We start from the raw sequence: 9,169 nt of genomic DNA on the forward strand, positions 1-9,169 counted from the left end.
TCTGCCTCTGCTAGCCACACAACCACTGCCTCCTGCTTGGCCCTGTCCAGGGGATGACAGTAAACAGACCCACAGTGTTTCCCAAACCCCCTTTCTCACCCCCCCAGTAATTATTTTGCAATAGCTTATGTTCCATGGGGTTAGGGTCAACTTGTCTTATCTGGACCCGTATTCACAAAGCGTCTTAGAGTAGGAGTGCTGATCTAGGATTAGTTTTTCCTTTAAGATCATCATTAATCAAATTATATTGACTAGTGGGACCTGACCCTAGGTCAGCTCTCCTACTCTTGTGGCATATTGCCATATTGGATACCAATTGGTCTCTGAGATTTCTGCCCCGCGAGTATACGACCAAGGGAAGGTCCGAAAACACATTACCGAGACTATCATCGGATTTTAGGATGTGCCAATGTTTGTGAACAATTTCCTTAATTTGTTCAGAGCACTTTGAATTAGCGGGTAGTTAGAACGCAAGAATGCGTCTTTTTGCGAGACTGACCTTGAAAAAGGTCATTCAACAAACTGTGAATTTTAACACCTCACAATGCAACTGTTTTGATTATGCAGAGGTTGTTGATTCTGCTCCTCACAAGTCCTCGCTGTCAGTCCTAGCTATGGAAACACAGTATCCCTAGTATAACATAAGGGTGTATACACTAGTGTAACAATGGTGCTACAGTCGAAAAACAACATTGGATGCTTTGTGAATATGGGCCCTGGTGAAGTGTGTGATCTTAGGCATGCTCCCATGGCTCCAGCAGACCTGTTCTCACTTGGGGCCAAAGCCAGGTCACTGGTACTTTTCAGCTGTCATTTACATAACAATGGCTAACTGAACTTTAACACCTTCTCACAAAGCAACTGTTTTGATGTAATGAGTTATTTTAGGCATGCTCCCACTAATCCCCCCACCCCCTTTCTCTCTGTGTCTCCCTTCCCAGAGGACCTGAGCCCCTGCTCGGGTTGGCGTTCCGACTGCAGCTATGGTCTTCTGGCCTGATATCACCGGGCGTGCTACCTTATCCTGGACCCCTGCTAGAGTCCTCACTGTCAGCCCTAGCTCAGCCAGGTAGTCACTGTGCTTCTACCTCTGCATTGCTTGGTCTTTGACATTTTAGGCTGGGTATCTGTAAAGCACTTTGTGAGTTGTTCAAGGCTGTCTTGATTAATGTGAGATTAATGTGGTTTTTGTGTTGGGTTTGTTTGTATATCCTTATTTTGCCAATGTGAATGTTTAGCTGATCTGGAGTGGACTACATCTGAATTTAAATGATTCCCTAGGATGACTAACATCCATCATTATCCATGAGTACCATACACATGCAATCCACCACCACTTTCTTTAATGAACACTCCTCCTCAATCTATTGTACATGGAACCATAAAGTTTATATTCACTTTTGTCAATAATAACTTCTACACATATTGGCAACATGCTTGAATGAAAACATTTCTTTAGACTTTATGGATGTTATGGGGGTGATCCTGTTGCTCATCAGATTTCATATTATCAAATCAAATTGTATTGGTCACATACACATATTTAGAAGATTTTATTGCGGGTGTAGCGAAATACTTGTATGTAGCGATTTTGCCAATATGTCAACGTTATCAATTAGGAAAGATGGTGTTGTTCATAATAACAAGTTCATGACTGATGTTCACAGGACCCTGCTCATGCTATGTTGAACGAGCACCATGGACGGAGGGGGAGGAAAACAGACAGCTACTCTCTACCACACATTCACCAAGTCATCCAATGTTTGCATCATGAACAATTTTAGCATTTTCTAAAATAAATATATAATACATTTTGTTCATTCTGTTTCTAATGGTTTGTTATGCTAGATGTGAATAACTTAGCAGGTCTATGCTATAATGTATTGTTTTTAAATGTTTATTAAATATATATACAGTGGGGAGAACAAGTATTTGATACACTGCCGATTTTGCAGGTTTTCCTACTTACAAAGCATATAGCGGTCTGTAATTTTTATCATAGGTACACTTCAACTGTGAGAGACGGAATCTCATAAGTATTTGAAAGGGCAGTGTTGAGAAAAGTGCAGTGTTGAGATTGCATCTGTAACAATACAGAGGCGGATGCAAGATGCAAGCAACGATGGTTTAATGAATATTACAGCAGCAACAGGACAGACAGACTGTACTCAGACGGAATCCGACCCAGGGACTAGGGCACATCCTCCTATGTGAGCGTGCTGAGAAACCCAGGGGAGAGTGTCCGGATGGGTAGGAAGGAGCACAGCAGATAATCCACACAAGGGCGGCGAGAGATGAGTACGGACACACGGCACAACCTCAGGGAAGTAACAACGATCTGACAACAAGAAACACTGGTTACAGAACATATAAAGGGAAGATAAGTGATTCCAGCTGGCGCAGACAATCAGGCCGAGATTGGGAACCACGCCCACACAAACACGGGAGAGAGAGAGAGAGAGAAAAGGAGGCAGTGGATTCATGAACCGTGACAATACCCCCCCCCCTAGGAACGCCTCTTGGCGTTCCCAGGCGAATTTACCTGTCGATTGAAATCATCGATAAGGGATTGATCCAGAATGTCCCTAGCAGGTACCCAACTTCTCTCCTCCGGGCCGTAACCCTCCCAGTCCACCAGGTACTGGAATCCGCGTCCCCTCCTTCTAGAGTCCAAAATACGATTGACAGAAAAGGTGGGTTCCCCATCAACAAGTCGTGGCGGCGGGGAACCGGGACCGGTGGGTTAATGCGTGCCTGAAACACAGGTTTTATTTTAGACACATGAAAGGTAGGATGAATTCTCCTATACGCCGGAGGAAGCTGGAGCCGGACCGCCACCGGACTAATGATCCTGGTGACTTTGAACGGGCCGATAAATTTGGGGGCAAGCTTGTTCGAAACGGATCGGAGTGGAATGTTCTTAGTAGAAAGCCACACTCTTTGGCCAACGACGTATACCGGAGGCTTCGACCGGTGGCGATCGGCCTTAGTCTTGGTGCGTGCCCCCACCCGGAGAAGAGTCTCACGGGCTCTGCTCCATGCGTGACGGCACCTCTGGATGAAAGCGTGAGCGGAGGGAACAGACACCTCGGACTCCGTACTGGGAAAGATAGGTGGCTGGTAACCTAAACTACACTCAAACGGAGAGAGACCCGTGGCTGCCACTGGCAACGAATTGTGAGCGTACTCAACCATAGAGAGTTGTTGACTCCAGGAAGAGGGATTCTTAGAAACCAAACATCGCAACACTCTCTCCAAATTTTGGTTGGCCCTCTCCGCTTGACCGTTGCTCTGGGGATGAAACCCTGAAGACAGGCTGACACTCGCTCCCAGTAACCTACAAAACTCTTGCCAAAACTTGGACACAAATTGGGGCCCCCTGTCAGAAACTACGTCCATCGGCAGACCATGTAAGCGAAAGACGTGATCCACGACAGTTACCGCTGTCTCCTTGGCAGATGGTAATTTAGGCAAGGGAATAAAATGAGCCGCCTTCGAGAACCGGTCCACCACGGTCAAAACAACCGTCTTGCCCTGGGAGGGCGGGAGGGCGGTAACAAAATCTAGCGCGATGTGGGACCAGGGTCTCGAAGGACCGACAGCGGTTGGAGTAACCCATCTGGGGGTCGATTAGAAGTCTTCCCAGTGGCACAAACCGAGCAAGCCAAGACAAAACTGTGAATGTCACGAGCCATCAGTGGCCACCAAAAGCGTTGCTTAACCAAAAGCTAGTGCGACTGACTCCTGGATGACACGCTACGTTGGAGCAATGCCCCCACCGAATAACATCGGACCGACACCCCTCCGGCACAAACAACCGATTAGGCGGGCAACCGGGCGGAGGCGTTACCCCTTCTAAGGCCGTTTTGACCCTCGATTCAACCTCCCATGTGAGTGTGGAGACCACTAGGGTCCCGGGTAGGATGCACTCGGGAGTGGATGGGCGTTCGGAATGGTCAAAAATGCGAGAAAGGGAATCGGGTTTGACATTCTTGGAACCCGGGCGATACGAGAGAGAGAAGTCAAAACGTCCGAAAAAGAGTGCCCACCGCGCCTGCCTGGAGTTGAGTCGCTTGGCGGTTCTGATATATTCCAAATTTTTGTGATCGGTCCAAACTATAAAAGGTACCCCCGAACCCTCTAACCAATGGCGCCACTCCTCCAGTGCTAACTTCACTGCCAACAACTCTCTGTTGCCAATGTCGTAGTTGCGTTCCGCAGGTGATAACCGATGGGAAAGGAACGCGCAAGGGTGCATCTTGTCGTCAGAAGAGGAACGTTGGGAAAGTACCGCACCTACCCCCACCTCTGAAGCGTCCACCTCCACCACGAACTGACGCGAGGGATCGGGAGCTATGAGGATGGGAGCCGAAACAAAGCGGCTCTTGAGTTTGACGAATGCAGCCTCGGCTGTATCGGACCACCTGAACGTCACTCTGGGGAGGTTAAGGCGGTAAGAGGAGCGACTATCTGGCTAAAGTTGCGAACGAAACGCCGGTAGAAATTGGCGAATCCCAGAAACCTCTGTAGGGCCTTACGGGAATCTGGGCTTGGCCAATCCACCACAGCCTTAACCTTGTCAGGATCCATGCGAATACCTTCAGTCGAGACGATGTAACCTAGGAATGGAACGGATTGTGCATGAAAAATGCATTTCTCCGCCTTGACAAAAAGTCCATTCTCCAACAACCTCTGAAGCACTCGTCTGACGTGCTGAACGTGTTCCTGGAGAGAAGAAGAAAAAATCAGTATGTCATCCAGGTAAACATATATGAACTGATCAATCATATCTCTCAGCACGTCATTTACGAGTGCCTGGAAAACCGCTGGGGAGTTGGATAGCCCAAAAGGCATGACCAAATATTCGAAGTGCCCTCTGGGGGTGTTAAACGCGGTCTTCCATTCGTCCCCCCCCCTTATGCGAACCAAATGATATGCATTACGTAAATCCAACTTAGTGAATACGGATGCTCCCTGTAACCTTTCAAAGGCTGAGGACATCAACGGTAAGGGATAGGTATTTTCACTGTGATGTTATTCAACCCACGGTAATCAATGCAAGGACGCAGAGATCCGTCCTTCTTCTCCACAAAGAAGAACCCCGCCCCCGCTGGAGAAGAGGAAGGACGAATGAATCCAGATGCCAGAGAACCAGAGATGTATCTCTCCATAGCCTCCCTCTCAGGAACAGAGAGTGAATATAACTTGCCTTTAGGCGGAGACTCACCTGGCAATAATTCTATTGCACAGTCATAGGGACGATGCGGAGGAAGAGAAGCAGCACGGGACTTACTGAACACCTCCTTCAGGTCGAGGTATTCAACGGGCACGTTAGACAAATCCACCGCCTCCTCTAGAAACACAGAATCAGACACAGACGAACAAGCAGACACTAAACAGGACTCAAGACATTTGTTACTCCACATGGATATAGAATTATGACCCCAGTCAACTCTGGGGTTGTGTTGGGTGAGCCAAGGGTGGCCGAGAACTAATGGTGCAAGGGGTGAGTCCATAAGTAGAAATGATAGTGTCTCAGTGTGATTGCCAGAAGTGATGAGTGTGATAGGTTCAGTGGTGTGAGAAATGTTGGGTAGTTCTTGACCATTGAGAGCGTTGACGGATATCTTGTGCGTGAGTGAGGTGATAGGAATCTGGAGTTTGTGAGCGAGCTTGAAGTCCATGAAATTACCCTCTGCTCCTGAGTCCAGTAAGGCTTGGGTGTCGTGCGTGTGGTTGGCCCATCTTAGTCTTACCGGGAGGAGAGTAGATGATGAGGTCTTCTCTGTGGTGACACCACCCGATAGTAGCCTCATTCTTACTACCGGGCCTAATCTTTTACCGGGCAGGAGTGGATAAAGTGGCCCGCTCTACCACAGTAGAGACAGAGTCCTTGGGATCTCCGCCTCTCCCTCTCTTCCCGGGAGAGGCGAGCTCTCCCAGCTGCATGGGTTCGTGAGCGGAGGTTGAACTGGCCGTGTTCCCGCCGCTGGCATGCCAGCCCTCCGTGTCGTTATACGGTCTGTTAGGGCATGCTCGGCGGCCAACACGACTCAGACGAGCGTCGACCCTCAAGGCTAGTTCCACTAGTCCATTTAAACTCCTGGGAAGGTCCAGAACATAAATCTCCTTCTGGATCCGGTCCTCCAGCCCATGCAGGAACATGTCCCACTGCGCCTCCTCGTTCCACTGACACTCTGCGGCCAGAGTGCGGAATTGGATGGAGTATTCCGATACTGAACGGTCTCCTTGGCGAAGGTCAGCGAGTAGTCTGGCCGCCTCCCTACCCGCCACGGCCCGATCGAAGACCCTTCTCATCTCCTCGGAGAGTGTCTGGAAAGAGGTGCAGCATGGGTCCTGGTTCGCCCACACCGCCGTTCCCCAAAGAGCCGCGTTGCCTGATAGCAGTGTGAGTACGAATGCTACCTTAGACTGTTCACGGTTGAAGGTCCGTGGCTGCAACGAGAAATGCATGGAACATCTCGTAAGAAAAGCTCTGCAATAGTCAGGATCACCTGAATAACCCTCTGGTGTCGGTAGCCGTGGCTCTAGCTGGGAATCCGGCTCTGGCGGGGCGGGTTGAACTGCCGGTGTAGGTGGCGCAGCGAGACCCCTCAGATGTTGTAATTGTTGGGTCAGCTGGGATACCTGCGTCGCAATGGCTTGTACTTCCCGACCTGTGCTGGAGATGTTCTCCTCTTGTTGATCCATTCTCGTGATACTACGGGAAATGAATTCGGTCAGACTCGTTGAACTCGCTGCATCCATGGTCTGGTCAGATCGTTCTGTAACAATACAGAGGCGGATGCAAGATGCAAGCAACGATGGTTTAATGAATATAGGTTACAGCAGCAACAGGACAGACAGACTGTACTCAGACGGAATCCGACCCAGGGACTAGGGCACATCCTCCTATGTGAGCGTGCTGAGAAACCCAGGGGAGAGTGTCCGGATGGGTAGGAAGGAGCACAGCAGATAATCCACACAAGGGCGGCGAGAGATGAGTACGGACACACGACACAACCTCAGGGAAGTAACAACGATCTGACAACAAGAAACACTGGTTACAGAACATATAAAGGGAAGATAAGTGATTCCAGCTGGCGCAGACAATCAGGCCGAGATTGGGAACCACGCCCACACAAACACGGGAGAGAGAGAGAGAGAGAGAGAGAGAGAGAAAAGGAGGCAGTGGATTCATGAACCGTGACAGCATCATCTGTGGATCTGTCTGGGCGATATGCAAATTGGAGTGGATCTAGGGTTTCCGGGATGATAGTGTTGATGTGAGCCATGGCCAGCCTTTCAGAGCACTTCATGGCTACAGACGTGAGTGCTACGGGTCGGTAGTCATTTAGGCAGGTTATCTTGGCGTTCTTGGGTACAGGGACTATGGTGGTCTGCTTTAAACATGTAGGTATTCCAGACTCGGTCAGGGAGAGGTTGATATGTCAGTGACACTTGCCAGCTGCTCCGCGCATGCTCTGAGTACAGGTCCTGGTAATCCGTCTGGCCCCGCCACCTTGTTTATGTTGACCTGTTTAAAGGTCTTACTCACATCAGGCTACGGAGAGCGTGATCCCACAGTCATCCGAAACAGCTGGTGCTCTCATGCATGCATCAATGTTGCTTGAACAAAAGGCACTGCTCGTGGCTGGGTTTCCCTAGTTTGCAAGACCTGCCACATCCGATGGGCATCAGAGCCGGCGTAGTACGATTCAATCTTAGTCCTGAATTGACGCTTTGCCTGTTTGATCGTTCGTCTGAGGGCATAGCAGGATTTCCTATAACATTTACATTACATTTAAGTCATTTAGCAGACGCTCTTATCCAGAGCGTCTTACAAATTGGTGCGTTCACCTTAAGACATCTGGATTAGTATCCCGCTCTTTGAAAGCGGCAGCTCTAGCCTTTAACTCAGTGCGGATGTTGCCTGTAATCCATGGCTTCTGGTTGGGATATGTTTGTACGATCATTGTGGGGACGTCGTCATTGATGCACTTATTGATGAAGCCGGTGACTGATGCGGTATACTCCACAATGCCATTGGATGAACCCTGGAACATATTCCAGTTTGTGCTAGCAAAATAGTGCCGTAGCTTAGCATCCATGCCATCTGACAACTTTCGTATTAAGTGAGTCACAGGGACTCCCTGCTTTAGTTTTGGCTTGTAAGCAGGAATCAGGAGGATATAATTATGGTCAGATTTGCCAAATGGAGGGCGAGGGAGAGCTTTGTACGAGTCTCTGTGTGGGGAGTAAAGGTGGTCTAGAGGTATTTTTCATCTGGTTGCACATGTGACATGCTGGTAGAAATGAGGTAAAAATGGATTTAAGTTTGCCTGCATTAAAGTCCCTGGCCACTAGGAGCATCACTTCTGGATGAGTATTTTCTTGAATGAAATCAGAAAGAAACATTTGCATCATTTAGGTTGTTTTCTAAAAGAAGAGTAGATTTACTGTTGACGCAAAGACTTGACACCTTTGGTTTTTAAACTGTAACAGGTTTTGGTTTTTCCAATTATGTTTTAAGGTTGGACTTTAGCACACATAGCACATAGGGCTTACCAATTGGTGTCACCTTGTTAGTCAATATGTGTTCCACCTGTGCTGGGTTCTCCTTAGTCTGAGGGAGGTTTCACCTGTGTTGGCACAGGTGATATTTAAGAGTAATCAAATCAAATCAAATGTATTTGTCACATACACATGGTTAGCAGGTGTTAATGCAAGTGTAGCGAAATGCTTGTGCTTCTAACAAGTAATATAACCTAACAATTTCACAACAACTACCTTATACACACAAGTGTAAAGGGATGAATATGAATATGTACATAAAAATATATAAATGAGTGATGGCCGAACGGCATAGGCAAGATGCAGTAGATGGTATAGAGTACAGTATATACATATGAGATGAGTAATGTAGGGTATAAAAACATATAAAGTGGCATTGTTTAAAGTGGCTAGTGATAAATTACATCAAGATGGCAAGATGCAGTAGATGGTATAGCGTACAGTATATACATATGAGATGAGTAATGTAGGGTAAGTAAACATTATATAATATAAAGAGGCTAGTGATAAATAGATTACATACATTTTTCCATTATTAAAGTGGCTGGAGTTGAGTCAGTATGTTGGCAGCAGCCACTCAATGTTAGTGATGGCT

This window comes from Oncorhynchus nerka, linkage group LG23, assembly GCF_034236695.1.
Source record: "Oncorhynchus nerka isolate Pitt River linkage group LG23, Oner_Uvic_2.0, whole genome shotgun sequence".
Lineage (NCBI taxonomy): Eukaryota > Metazoa > Chordata > Actinopteri > Salmoniformes > Salmonidae > Oncorhynchus > Oncorhynchus nerka.